Source organism: Lepidochelys kempii, chromosome 1 (assembly GCF_965140265.1).
Source record: "Lepidochelys kempii isolate rLepKem1 chromosome 1, rLepKem1.hap2, whole genome shotgun sequence".
Lineage (NCBI taxonomy): Eukaryota > Metazoa > Chordata > Testudines > Cheloniidae > Lepidochelys > Lepidochelys kempii.
In genome coordinates, this window is record NC_133256.1 from 46,371,999 (window position 1) to 46,386,747 (window position 14,749).

Consider the following 14,749-nt stretch of genomic DNA (forward strand, 5'->3'; position numbering starts at 1 on the left):
GCAGACGTGGTTGTCTGGCTCACTGCCCCCCAAAATGGACCTAGCTGAGGGGTCTTGTTCTCTGTACCTACAAGCTCTGTTTTAGATCATGTTTCTGTCCTGATAAACCTTCTGTTTTACTGGCTGGCTGAGTCATGTCTGACTGCGAAGTTGGGGTGCAGGACCCTTTGGCTTCCCCAGGACCCCGCCTGGGCAGACTTGCTGCTATGGGAAGCGCACGGAGGGGCAGAGGATGCTGAAGGCTCCAAGGTCAAATCCAGGAAGGTGGAGGCTGTGTGAGCTTTTTGCCCTGAAGACAGTCTGCTCACAGAGAGGAGACTTCACCAAAGTCCTGACTGGCTTCGTAGGGAGCAGTTCCAGAGCATCGCCTGGGGACTCCGTGACAAGTAGTACCCTAAATACTACATTCATTGTATTCCTGAACCCAGATTCATAGCATTTAAGGCAAGAAGGGACCATTTGGTATACAGGAGCTCAGACTAGCGTATCTCAGGCCCTTAAATTTTACCAAGTTACCCCTGTATTGAGCCCAGTAACTTGTTTGACTAAAGAATAACTGGTTTGGCTAAAGTATGTTTTCCAGAAAGGCATCCAGTTTCTATCAAGAGAGATAACGTATCCCTACTTCCCATGGCATGTTGTTCCAATGTTCATCGCCCTCACTGTTATATTGTGTCTAATGTGAATTTGCTGACTTCAGCTTTCAGCCATTGGTTCTTGTTTTGCCTTTCTCCACTAGATTAAGGAGCCCTTTAGTATCTGTTATTTTCCCCCCATCAGGGTACTTATAAAGCAAAAAGATTGAGAGGTGATTTGAATGCCAAGCTAAACATTGAGCTCTTTTAAGTCTCCTTAGTGTAAAGCATTTTCTCCAGCCCTCAAATCTTTTTTTGTGGCTCTTTAATGCACCCCCCAAGTGTTCAGTGTACTTGTTGAAATGCTGACACCAGAACTGTTTGCATTCTTACAGTATCATCTGTAAATATCTTGCCAGTGCTGTATACAGAGGTAGAATCACCTCATACTCCTACACCTCACTACTCCTATTTATACATCCTAGCATTGTGTTAGCACTTTTTGCATTACAGTGGCAGCTTACATTGAGTTCCTTGACTGCTATGACCCCTAAATCCTTTTCATGTTTCTCAGTGAGCAGGTACGGCCTGCTTTCCTTGTTCCTAAATGTATAACTTTTCATTTGGCTGCACTAAAACACAAAAAGGTTTTGTTTCAATGGTTTCAGACTATTCTGTTTCACTGCCTTTTCTATTAGATCTAGAGATATTACTCATTCTACTCTAAAAAAGGAAGATGAATGAACACAGTACACTAAAATTACAAAAATTAATGGTCTGCACAGGTTTTATAGTGGTAGAGCTTTTCTTCTTAAAAAAAAAAAAATCCCATCCCTCACCAAAATAATTACATTGTGGACAGTTATTAGTATAAGGCAACTTTATAACAGTATGTGACATATTAGGGTACAATCCAGACCAGTGAGTAGCTGAGTCACCCCTGCCATGTAACCTGGGGTGCCCTTTACACTGCCTTGCTGCTGTAGCCTCTAAACGGGACTGCTCACAAACAGCCTCCAGCATGTAAGTCACTTGTGTGTGTGCTACAGCAAGCCCCACCTTTGCTCTTACCAACCTTAAAGACTACCACAGCTTATACCAATCCACTCCCAGATTTCCCCCCATAAACGTATGTCCTGCATTGCTAATACAACACCCTGTTTACTAACCACTCCAGCAGTGGTTAGTACCATTTTTCTCAACAGTGCAAGTCACAGACAGATGGACACTGCACATGAATAAGGCCATTATTCATGTCAGGGAACAATATGCACATGATTTGTTACTCCAAATGGAGTTACCCAGACACTTCAACTTGAACACACGGGATTAGAATCATAGAATATCAGGGTTGGAAGGGACCTCAGGAGATCATCTTGTCCAACCCCCTGCTCAAAGCAGGACCAATCCTCAATTTTTACCCCAGATCCCTAAATGGCCACCTCAAGGATTAAACTCACAACCCTTGGTTTAGCAGGCCAACACTCAAACCACTGAGCTATCCCTCCCTTGTTAGATATTGCTGTTAAACTTGTTTTATTGTTTTGAGAGATTTTAAGTGAATAGAAGCAATGCAGCATAAAAATTAGAACTGGTCATAAGAAAAATAAAGATGAAAATACTTACTGGTGCCTAACTTAACACTATTAGATTCAAAGTAAAGTTTTCTCACCACATGCTTTCAGCCGTCTTACTGACCAAACTCTTCAGGCCAGGACCCATTCCCCCCAGAGTCCAACAGCTGCTTCCTTTGTCTCTTCAGGTGCAGAGACTGAGAAGGGCAGGGGTAGAGAGAGGAGTACCTTGGGGTGTTTGTCCCTCCTTTTTATAGTTTTATAGCCCCCTCTTGAAAACACATTTCCAGCTGAGATCCAGGAGACAAAGAGTCTATGTGGAAAAATATTCCCTGCTGGATTGTTGTTTTTTTTTCCTCACCTGTTAGAACTTCCTTTGTTTTCTCTCCCTGCTTAATAATTCTGCTTACATACAAATTAAGGCAAGCACACATTGCTTCCATGGTTTAGGACAGACCGGACTTCTGCCTGGGCTGGGCTGCGAGGCTTGGAATGTGTGTTAACATCATATGAGGGAATCTTAAATTCCACATATAATATTGCCACATGCATTTTACCAGTACAGTACTGACCAGCAAACTGAGTGTTCAAATGATAACTTACAAGGCATACCTTGTACAAAATTTACTACAATAGTGTGTAAGGTGTGAACATGGGTGTATTTTGTCACAAGTATAACTTCTTTCCTTTCCCTTCCTTTTTAGAATAGGCTATGCTGCTCTAAGCAGTATTACAGTTGTATAACTGCATCTATAATAGGGGGTTGTACCACTTTAACCGAGTACAGTTAAAGCAGTAAAACTGTGTGTGTAGTCAAGCCCTTAAAGCAGAAGCGAAAGAAATGAGGATTATTTGATTTCATTATTGTTGTTCTTATGAATTTAGTCACTTTTAATGAGAAAAACTTGACTTTTTTCTGCAATTATCCCTTGGTACTCCATTTCTATCTATCCACCCAGCTTCTCATGGCCTCTCCCCCAAGTAAAAGGCCATAATGATATTTCTCTTTCCGTGCTCTTAAAAGGCTGATGGGGTTAGTTTTGGACATATAAGAATGACCATGAGGGTACTGTTGTGCAAAAGCCTGGGTGACGGTGAGTTGTGCTGTGACATTAATGGTCATTCATATTTCGGCTGCCAGAGTTGCATACGCTGAATCTGTCTCCTGTTATTTCAAGCCTCCCTGTAGTTACAGTGGAATGTAACTCTCATTACAAGACATGGCTACAAAAAGAGAGATGGTCTTGGATAGCTTGGGCCAGTTCTATGCAGCCTTTGAAAAATCAGTCCAGCAACCTTGAACAGACTCTGTGTCAGACTGGTTCTGTAACAAATATGGCTATGTACATCAAAGTAGCACTCCATGCAGGGGCTGTTTCTTTTAACCAAAAGTCAGTTCTTGCCAAGGACATGAGCTTCTCCTTGGTTTTACGTATCTTTACTAGTGTGTTGAGATAAGGAAAAAACAAGCACCAATGACTTTAAATGTAAAGTTTCAGAGTAACAGCCGTGTTAGTCTGTATTCGCAAAAAGAAAAGGAGTACTTGTGGCACCTTAGAGACTAACCAATTTATTTGAGCATGAGCTTTCGTGAGCTACAGCTCACTTCATCGGATGCAATGTAAATAAATAAATGTAAAGTAGCATGAAAATACCTGGTGCAGTGTTCACCTGTCTGAGATTTGCACTGTTGAGAAAAATGGTACTAACCACCCCTGGAGGGGTTAGTAAAGAGGGTGTGGTGTTAGTAAATAAGGTGTAGTTTCTCTAAAAGACAACGCAGAGGTGTAAGTGTCTATGTGCAAGGGTGTAAACAATACAGCTGGAAAGGAATCATGAAGGGTATAAAAAAATAATTAAAAGTAGCAGGATTAAATTAAACACAGAAACATATAAAACTAAATTATAGTCAAGGGGCAAAGTCAAGTTCATAGAGCCCTTTTAACCTCATCTTCCCAAAAGTGTTGGCCAACATTATAGTAGACAATTTTTCCTAAACCGAAGCATGGGTAAGCTGCCTTAGCAAACCTGTTCTATGTATTTATTTTACCCCCTTCAGCCAGACTTTCCACTAGAGGATGAGAACTTATTCTCTTCCCTACCTTCCCCCCGAACCCCATCCCCTTAGTGGCTAGTCGTTGCTGCATTCCTTTTTGTTTCAGATTAGTTTTAAAATACAGACAAAACAAAGAGTTCTAGTTTTCTGCAGTTGAGGGCCATTTGATTATTAGCACAGGCACCATGTTCTTCCAAAGCAGCTTCAAGTGTATTAGGTGGGTGTAAAACCATCCCTGTGAAGCTGAGATGAGTAGCCACCTTTTGTACAGAAGCACTTAATGCTCTATGTGGAACAATGAATAATGTTCATGGTTGGGGAATTTGGAGCAAATGTGGTTCTCCCAATATGACACCCTTCAGGACCAACACTTTCTGTCTGGGATGTGTCAGGCCCAGATCCACAAAGGGACCGCGGCCGTGCTAGGGTGAGCATTGCATTGCTTAAAAGTTAGGCTCCTAGAAACTCACAGGAGCAACAGTGCAGTCCCCACAGCCTGAAGGGGGGGAGAGAGGTGCTTTAGAATGCAATGCACAAAAGCCAAGGTGGGGAGCCACGTAACCTACCCACGGGAGATGGTGCTGAGAGTGAGAGGGGGTGTACTTTAAGACCTCCCTCTCTCATGGAGTTAAGTGCCTAAGCCAGGGGTGGGCAATAATTTTTGCAGAGGGGTCACTCCATGAATTTTGGTAAGTCGTCATGGGCTGCACATTTCTACTCTATTAATGGGGGTTGGGTGCAGGCGGGAGCTCCAGGCTGGTGCAAAGTGTTGGGGTGCAGGAGAGGGTGAGGGGTGTGGGCTCTGGGAGGGAGTTTGGGTGCAGGAGGGGGCTCCGGGCTGAGGCAGAGGATTAGGGTGCAGGGTCTGGGAGGGAGTTTGGTGCAGGAGGGGGCTCCGGGCTGAGGCAGAGGATTAGGGTGCAGGGTCTAGGAGGGAGTTTGGTGCAGGAGGGGGTTCTGACCTGGGGCAGGGGGTTTGGGTGGAGGAGGAGGTGCGAGGTGCAGGCTCTGGCTGGGAGGCACTGACCACAGGCAGCTCACGGGCAGCAGCACAGCAGGGCTCAGGCAGGCTGCCTGCATGACATGGCCCCATGCCACTCCTGCAAGTGGCTGCGGATGGTTGCTGCTGGCACGGAAACCGGCCAGTGGGAGCTGTGAGGATGCTGCTGGGGGTGGGGGCAGCACAAGGAGCCACCTCCCCCGCCAGAGACGTGCCAGCAGCAGCTGGCTGCTTCCGGGAGCGGCATGTGGCCACAGCAGGCATGCAGCCTGCCTGAGTGGCGGCCCTGAGATCACGAGGGGCAGCCAAAAAGCCTGCCGGCCTGGACAGAAATGATTGATAGATGGGCCGAATCTGGCCCACGGGCTATATTTTGCCCACTCCTGGCCTAAGCCCAGACTACTTGTGATCCACAGCTGGCAATCCCTCTCAAAGGGGTGGTTTAGGCACCCATAAGTTGTTTCTTGTGAGAACGAGGAAAGCACCTGCCTCATTCCACACTAAACCACTAATAGCACTTCCAGCCTTATGTTTTTAGCCCAATGGTTAGAGCACTCACCTGGGATGTGAGAGATGCAGGTTCAATTTCACCCTCTGCCCGGGGGGAAAAGGAGTTGAACAGCTGTCTCCCCACTCTCAAGAGAGCGCTCTAACCACTGGGATATTGTGATGTGGGATTATCTCAATCTCTTCTGGGGAAGCTGATCAACTGGCTATAAATAATTAAATAAGGGAGCAGGGGGACTGGATCTGGGATCCCCCACTTCCCAGGTATGTACCCCAACCCACAGACTATAAAGTCATTTTCTCTCTGGCCCTATTCTCTTAGCCACTGTTCCTAATGTAAATCAGTTTGCCAGAAGGGCACAGCAGGTTACCTTCCAAGCAGATTATTACATATCCAGTTCCATAAATTTTACAGTGCTTAATTTTTGCCAGGGCTGAGCCCTGGTACCTCTGGGCTTGCTGCATCCGTTATGAATGTAAAAAAATTGCTTGAGACCCAGCACCTCTTTCAGTACAAATTAAGCACTGCAAAAGCATACAAGGGGTTTTAAAGTCAACTAAGACTCAGTCCCTGCTCCGAAGAGTTTACAAGTTATGTTTGAACATGAGATACAACACGCTAAGAGAGGACATGTTTAAGAAGATCACAAGGTTGCTTAAGTCTGCACTGTGTGTAACAAGCTCATTCCATGGTTTTCATACACATTTAACTTTTTCAAACTATCCAGTGTGGGGTACGGAGACTGGTCAATACATGTGCATATAGCAGGTTCCAAGGGGTGGTCATGAGGAGGAGGGGTGATAGGGAGGGAACATAAAAGAGCAGGAGTTTACTCACTGGCTTTGATGGAGGCAGGTGACCCCCAGTTTACCCCCTTGCCTTGATGGCTTGAGACAGGCTGGATGTTATTCCAGGTGCACTGGGTTATACCCAGAAGGCTAGTGCTAGCAGTGCAAGTGGGGCTGCTTTGAATAACTGCCCCAGTGTAATTCCCTTCCTGCTCTAGTGAGCGGCCCAGGATAAGTTTACTAATCCCACTTCTCCTTAGGGAATGGCTTAATGGTTGTGAAAATTCTGAGGCAATAGGCCTTGCACAGTGCCCCAGGGTAGGGTGAGGAGAGGGATAGAATCCTGCCCCCATCTTAGCAGTGTAAGAAGAATGGGAGAGGGGAGCAAAACATAAATTTAACACTATATAGGAACATACAACATGTTGCCATCTCTTGCAGTTTTATTGTGAGAGTGGGTGTTTTTCTTAAAGCACTGGTTTGTGGAATCATGGGGTTTGGGGAGACTATCATAGAATCATAGAATATCAGGGTTGGAAGGGACCCCAGAAGGTCATCTAGTCCAACCCCCTGCTCGAAGCAGGACCAATTCCCAGTTAAATCATCCCAGCCAGGGCTTTGTCAAGCCTGACCTTAAAAACCTCTAAGGAAGGAGATTCTACCACCTCCCTAGGTAACGCATTCCAGTGTTTCACCACCCTCTTAGTGAAAAAGTTTTTCCTAATATCCAATCTAAACCTCCCCCACTGCATCTTGAGACCATTACTCCTCGTTCTGTCATCTGCTACCATTGAGAACAGTCTAGATCCATCCTCTTTGGAACCCCCTTTCAGGTAGTTGAAAGCAGCTATCAAATCCCGCCTCATTCTTCTCTTCTGCAGGCTAAACAATCCCAGCTCCCTCAGCCTCTCCTCATAACTCATGTGTTCCAGTCCCCTAATCATTTTTGTTGCCCTTCGCTGGACTCTCTCCAATTTATCCACATCCTTCTTGAAGTGTGGGGCCCAAAACTGGACACAGTACTCCAGATGAGGCCTCACCAATGTCGAATAGAGGGGAACGATCACGTCCCTCGATCTGCTCGCTATGCCCCTACTTATACATCCCAAAATGCCATTGGCCTTCTTGGCAACAAGGGCACACTGCTGACTCATATCCAGCTTCTCGTCCACTGTCACCCCTAGGTCCTTTTCCGCAGAACTGCTGCCTAGCCATTCGGTCCCTAGTCTGTAGCTATGCATTGGGTTCTTCCGTCCTCAGTGCAGGACCCTGCACTTATCCTTATTGAACCTCATCAGATTTCTTTTGGCCCAATCCTCCAATTTGTCTAGGTCCTTCTGTATCCTATCCCTCCCCTCCAGTGTATCTACCACTCCTCCCAGTTTAGTATCATCCGCAAATTTGCTGAGAGTGCAATCCACACCATCCTCCAGATCATTTATGAAGATATTGAACAAAACCGGCCCCAGGACCGACCCTTGGGGTACTCCACTTGATACCGGCTGCCAACTAGACATGGAGCCATTGATCACTACCCGTTGAGCCCGTTTTCAGTTTTCATCTTTTGAGAAAGTGCCTTTCCAGTGCTCATGCTTTCAGAGAAAGCTGGAAAACGTGACCCAAATATAACCTAAAGGCTCAAATGTCAGAAGACTAAAAGAACCCGACATTGAAAATATCTACTTAAGCCAATCTCATGATGTTGGGGGACCCACCTGACTCATAACTGTAGAATCTGTGTGGTTGTCAATACTGTATGTATCAATTCTTCCTACTACTCTAGTTTTCTTCTCCCCTAGCCACTACAGCATCCTTTTGTGTGTGTTTTTGTATTAAATTCAACTTATTTTTTATTATCTCCAAATTTTCAATTTTTCAATTCTTTTTTCAGGTAGCCAGTGCTGTGGGTTTGGGGGAGGGGAAGGAGAGAACAATTGGGGTTCTCAGTACGCAAAATAAATGGAAGTAAACTGTGGATTTTGGCGCCCTGGAAATAGCTAACGTTTTTGGTTCTCTGTCTCTTCCTCCTGCAGCGATGACTGTAAATTTAAGAAAAAGTTTTCGTTTTTCATATCCCACCCCAGTACACTGTAATACAGTAGCAACAATCTTTCCCTTTGTCCTCAGTTCCAGTATCCTTCACTACACCCAGCCAGAATTAAGTTAATTAGCTAGGAATCTGGTGAAATAATCACCATAAAATGGTCAGTGCTGACATTAGGCTTTGAAGTAAAAACACAATTGCTGCTAGGGAGACAATTTCTCTCTCTGAAGGCTCTTGTCCCAAAATGTCTGCTGAGTCAGGCGGACATCACTACTTAAGTTTACACTAATTTCTTCTTGTGAGTGTTATCTTCCTAATGATAAGAGCAGAGATTTAATTTTTTTAAGTGAAAGTTCACAGCCTGGAGGTAGGCAAATTCAAAATATGCAAGAGCAATTATCTGGTTAGGTAATTCCATTATATTGAGCTCCTGGGATGTAGCTGAGCAGCATTGCTTCCACTGCAGAGATTAATCAACTGGAGAAAATTATGCCAAGCACCGCGGTCGGACTGTAAAGCTGCTATTTGCTTTGTCTTTTTAAAAAAGGATACCCATACTAGTACCATTTCAGCCTTAGCTGGTTTTAAAACAACTTTTAACAAAGTAATTAATAACATTTTTTGCCCTATTTTAACCATGGTCATAGGGGGGGAAAGTTACATCTTTTGGATTCCAGCAAACCTAGTTGTGCAATTGATACACGCTGCTGCATTTCAACATTTTGCTTCAGCAAAATCAGTGATTGCCCAAGTAACAACAAAGAAACCCAATGCCTGTAAACGCTGAGCGGCCTGTGCCACTGTTATGGGCTGATCTACAATACTGGGTCACGGGCAATGGGCAAACTTGATGCACGACCCGGTCAGCTTTGTGCTAAAGTCTCTTTGCTGCTTGATGCCATTTGGAAAAACCCCACAATTCATACTAAATAACTCGACTTCATTCTTTTTAAAATCGGGTTCACACGGCCTGGTTTTTGTGCGACAGCTTATGGAATGACAAATCTGGAACAAAGGATTGCGGGCTATGGGCCACCTTCAGGTTATTTTAGAGTGGTACATAACCTTTAGCCCCTATAAAAGGCTTCATGAACATTTTCCCCACCCCTAACAAAAATGTTAATTTATCAGAGCAGCTGACAGGGTACTCTGACAGGAACTGGGGGCTATAACTTAGACAGAGCTTCCCTATTATTTAACTCATCATTGACAGAATTCAAAGCAGAATTTCAGGGTGTGGTCTGTTCTCAGACTAAAAATGCAGGGCGGGAATTAGGAAAATGGACACTAGCCTGTTTCCGCCCGGTTTCGAACCGGGGACCTTTCGCGTGTTAGGCGAACGTGATAACCACTACACTACGGAAACCCGACTTGTTTTTATCAGACGGGTGCTCTCTATTATAGGTTACACGCAGGCCTGAGTGTCTATTATTCGCCGTCCGGCGTGTGGGTTCCTCCCGCGCCGGATGCAGAAGCTCCGTGGTGTCCCGCGGCTTCTTTTCCTTTGCCACACAGTTTCCCGGGGTGCCCAGGAATAGCTTCTCCAGCTTCACACCTAACGCAATGGCTGCATCTATGCCCTTCCGGCTCCCCGAGCGCCCCCCCCGCGGCGCCCCCCGCAGGCGGCGCGCGGCCCAGCGAGCGGGCTCGGGAGCTTTGGCTGTGAAGCGAACTCTGCCCCGCGGCTGCGCAGGGGGCGCGCGAGGGAAAAGCGGGCGCGAGGCGAGGGCCGGGGCGCGAGGCAGGCAGGCAGGCAGGCAGGCAGGCGGGCGGGCGGGGGGGCTCCGCGGCTCAGGTTTGCACCGGCTGCCTGCCCCAGCGGCGCACTGATCGCGCGGCCCCCGCGGCCCGGTGCGTGCGGGCAGCGCGGGAGAGAGGCCGCCGGCAGCGGGGCAATGTCTGGCCTGCGCTCTGCGCGCCCCCGGGCCAGGCTGCAATCCCAGCCTCTGCCGTAAAAAGCGTCCCGGCGGGAGCAGGAGCGCCCGGCCCGTGCAACCTGCTGCGCAGGGTCCGACCCCCGATTCCCTCCTCTCAGCAGCTCCCCCCCCGCGGGAGTAAAACATGCGTCGTCCCTGGGTGGGCTCGAACCACCAACCTTTCGGTTAACAGCCGAACGCGCTAACCGATTGCGCCACAGAGACTTGTGTGGGGAAGCGCTTTGCGCCAGGGGTAATAAGAGGCGCCCTGGCTGCCAGAGCTGGGCGAGCCCTGAGCGATGCTGGGAGCTGGCGCCGGCTGAGCGCGGGGCAGCGCTGGAAGTGCTCCTGCGGAGGAGCGGGGAGCCCCAGGGAAGGGAGAAGCAGGGGGCGCCAGGGCAAGAGAGGGGGGCCCATGGGGGGAGAACGGGGCCCGGCAAGACAATGGGGCGCAGGGCCGGGAGCGCGCCATGGTCTGGGGGAGCGGAGCAGCCGGAGGGGGGTGACTCCAAGCGACACTCCGCTGCTGGTGGGGACAGCCCCGGGCACTGCGGGGAAACTCCCCTGCCCCGAGAGGTGCTCGCACAGTGGGGGCCCCGCTGCAGCGTCTTTACCGGCAGGGGGGCAAATACCGAGCCGTGCGGGCTACGGGTGTCTCAGCCGGCCGCCCCCTGGCGATTAGCGGCTTCAGTGCAGCTTTCCGGCAGCGCCAGGCACTTGCAGGGAAAGTCAGGAAATTCCCTCCTCTGTCCATTGTGTCACACCGCCCCAGGGCCCTGGGCGATCCGCATTGTTGTTTGCTCACTCCATGGCAATTACACTCTTCGTCTGGGTCTTTGAAACCCTGCTGAGGCTTTGTGTCTCACACACACCCAGTCAGGAAGTTAAGAAATAAATTACTACTTCCTTAGGCAAGGAATTTGTCCTTTATAGATATGAAGCACTTAACACGCCTTCTCTCCAATCTGATTTATCCATACTGCAGTGTGGATACACATTTCAAAATCATGGAGACATGCTGAATAAGGAGAGACAGGCTGTATGGAAATTGAGGACTGTCCAATCCTACAGGAAGTGTTTAGCAAACGGTGGCAATGCAGAAATATTGCTTTGCAGTTATGTAGTATTTTTCATCCAGAGGTGCCAGCATGCTTTAAAAAAATGTTTATGAATCAGTATCCTTATTTCACAGATGGGTAAACTGAGGCAGAGAGTAAATCAGTGACATAATCCCAAACAGAGACCAACTGTCATGTCCTGTCTCCTAATCCTGTGCTCTAATTCCTCATGTTGACAGTCTTCATTCTGAGTTTTTTCTTTCAGCCTGCAAACACAAGGTCCAAAGATGGCCATGAGATTTGTGTATTCAGTACAGATCTGCATTGCTGTTTGGAAGAGAAAATTGATGTCCTTGTTTTTTTCTTTTGTGCATGCCGGAAGCATAGTAACAATACACTGTCCATGTCCCTGTCCTTTCCCTCACATCTGAGGCACACAGCATTACAGCAACTGTGATTTGCGATGAGCGAATGGATGGCTTTAGAGATAGCAGAATGCTTTACAACTCTTTAGAAATGTAAAAATTGAGATGTTTCTAAAAGTACATACATAGTGGTCCAGAAAATAGTGAGGTGGGTGTTCATTCAGATGAAATGATTAGTGAGTGAGTCACAATACTCCAGAAGGACAGAGAGGGAGGACAGGCCGCAGATAATTGAATTCTGGCACAGCTGTGGTTACAAGTGTGGCTCTGAAGGGGCAAACAGTACACAAGGTTTTAGCATTACATGTGGCTACACTGGAACTCAGCTTATGCAGAAGCTTTCTTATAAAAAAGAAAAGCACCTTTCTAGGCCCCTAGGGCTGCAGGGTGACTCTACCAAGCATGGAGAACATGTACACTAATGTCATGTGTCTGCTGGAGTCCAGACCACCCGAAGCAGTGATTCAGAGGGGTAAACCACCCTTACCCTCTTGATCTCAGTCTTGAGGCAACTCTAAAGGACAGTGAGGACACTTCATTATTACCAGTATCATTTCTGATCATTTTGGGGAATGGAACAGGCACAGGGGTGGGAATTGGAAGTTGCTGCAGGGAAGCAAATATAAAGGGAAGGACTGAAGAGATTCACGAAGATAGAAAAAGGGAGAGAAAGGAAGATGGGGAAGGAAGAAAAACAAAAGGCAGAAGTCGCAGAGGCCTATGTTTACACAGAGTATTAAGCATGACAATAAGAGACTGAATAAATAATAAATAAAAGAGTAGTCGCTACATAATGGCTGTATTCACCCATTAATCCCTGTGCAAACCTCCCAGTGACATGACTGAGAAATCTGGTAAGGATTGAGACGAGTATGAAGTCCTGAATTTATATCCCAGCCCACAGAGCATTCTTGCAGCAGTGCTTTAACGTTGCCAGTGTAGACTAGCCCTTATCAATGGTCTTCAACCCTCTCCTCTGAATGAGTTAGGGCTAGTCTACACTATGGCAGTGCTTTAACGTGGCTTGTATGGTCTCCCAGCGCTCTAAAAAACCCACCTCCAAGAGGGGCGTAGCTCCCAGTGTTGGGAGCACGGCTCCCAGCACTGGTGCACGGTCTACACTGGCACGTTACAGCACTGAAACTTGCTGCGCTCACGGGGGGTGTTTTTTCACACCCCTGAATGAGCGCTGCAAAGTGCCAGTGTAGACCAAGCCCCATGATGTAAAATGCATCACAAAAACCCTGGAAAGAAAGGGAACAACTGAAAGGAGGGACATTCCTTAAAGTCTTTTTAGAATGATTAATTTAAATACTTGATGCTTGTTTCATTAGTTAGGCCAAGAAAACATTCTGTGAACAATCTGCTTGGTAAAAGTAAATGCAGGGGAAGTCTTTATAGCACTATGATTAGTGGAAAGAGACACAATCAACTTGAAATCTAGTCCATAAAAAAACAATTAGTTTAAAGTAATTTCAGTTACCTGACTATGAGCAACCCTACCAATTGTTGTGGTTTTGAAACCACATTTTTCTAATTTTTTAACCTGTTTTTCTCTCCCTGTTGCGGTTTAAAAAGCCACACAAACAGCAGGAGAAACGAAGACCTCAATCTTGCAAATATTTTACAGTTTGGGGCATTGGAACAAATCCAGCAAGTAAATAGTTGAAGTCAATAGGACTACTCTGGCGATGAGTAAAGCTACATATTGCTTAAGTATTTTCTGGCGCAGGGCCTAAAAAATATATAGAGAAAACAATGAAACTGACTATACACAAAGCTCTGTCAAATACTCAACTGAAATAAAGAGAGGGACTATTTTTTCTCTAATGTCCTTCCTTTAGTTGTAGGAATCTTAGGTGTCACTTGTAACAATGGTACGTTAGCCTAAAAAAATTACATGGCTCTCTGATTGGATTTTATTTTTTGACAGTGTCTCAGGCTTGGTCTGCACTGGGAGGGGAAGCGATCGATCTAAGTTACGCAACTTCAGCTATGTGAATAACATAGCTGAAGTCAACGTACCTAGATCTACTTACTGTGGTGTCTTCACTGCGGTAAATCAATGGCTGACGCTCTCCTGTCGACTCCGCCTGTGTCTCTCACCCAGGTGCAGTACCCAAGTCGACAGGAGAGCGCTCAGCAGTCAATTTATCACGTCTAGACTAGATGCGATAAATCGACCCCCACTTGATCGATCACTGCCCGTCGATCCCGCAGGTAATGTAGACAAGCCCTCAGAAAACACCAGCCACATATTCCCTTGTTGCTGCTTTGTGGATGGTTTCAATTACATCCAGGGCTTAGGAACCCCACTGCGAAAAGCTGCTATGGGGATGGGCTGAACCAATGCATCTTGGCTGGCCTACATATGATCCCTCCCTGCCCAGTGCCACTCATGTTTAGCAGGAGAGGGGAAGTGGAAAAGCTTTGTCAAAAAACTGCCCCTTAGAGAATTCTTTGCTGCTGGGGCCCCTGGATTAATTTAGCCCTGTAGTTTCACATCTTCTCCTACATCTCTTTTTGTACCCAGATATTAATTCTTTCCTTCTTTTTCCTGGGGTGACCCTCCCATGGCTGGCTGCATGACAGGAGCATGGAATGTGGCCCCAGATCTACTCAGTAAGAAGGTACCATTTTTACATAGTATACATTCTGACTATAACCAGATTCCAAGCATCTATTTTTGGCATTGCTACATTTTAACCACAGCTTTGGGTACTTTTTGGAAGGGATGTAGGGCCATCCCTCACAGCTATTCCCCAATATAACAGATCGATCTCATGTTAGACCCAGATTTCCTGC

General features: G+C 46.7%; 2 non-coding genes across 2 annotated transcripts; both read right to left on the bottom strand.

Moving 5' to 3' along the window:
• Positions 1 to 9,838: 9,838 nt before the first annotated feature.
• On the bottom strand, positions 9,839 to 9,911 carry TRNAV-AAC (transfer RNA valine (anticodon AAC)). Its single transcript has one exon. It is a non-coding gene; the product is annotated as a tRNA-Val (tRNA).
• Positions 9,912 to 10,612: 701 nt separating this feature from the next.
• TRNAN-GUU (transfer RNA asparagine (anticodon GUU)) lies at positions 10,613 to 10,686 on the bottom strand. Its single transcript has one exon. It is a non-coding gene; the product is annotated as a tRNA-Asn (tRNA).
• Between the last annotated feature and the right edge of the window lie 4,063 nt (positions 10,687 to 14,749).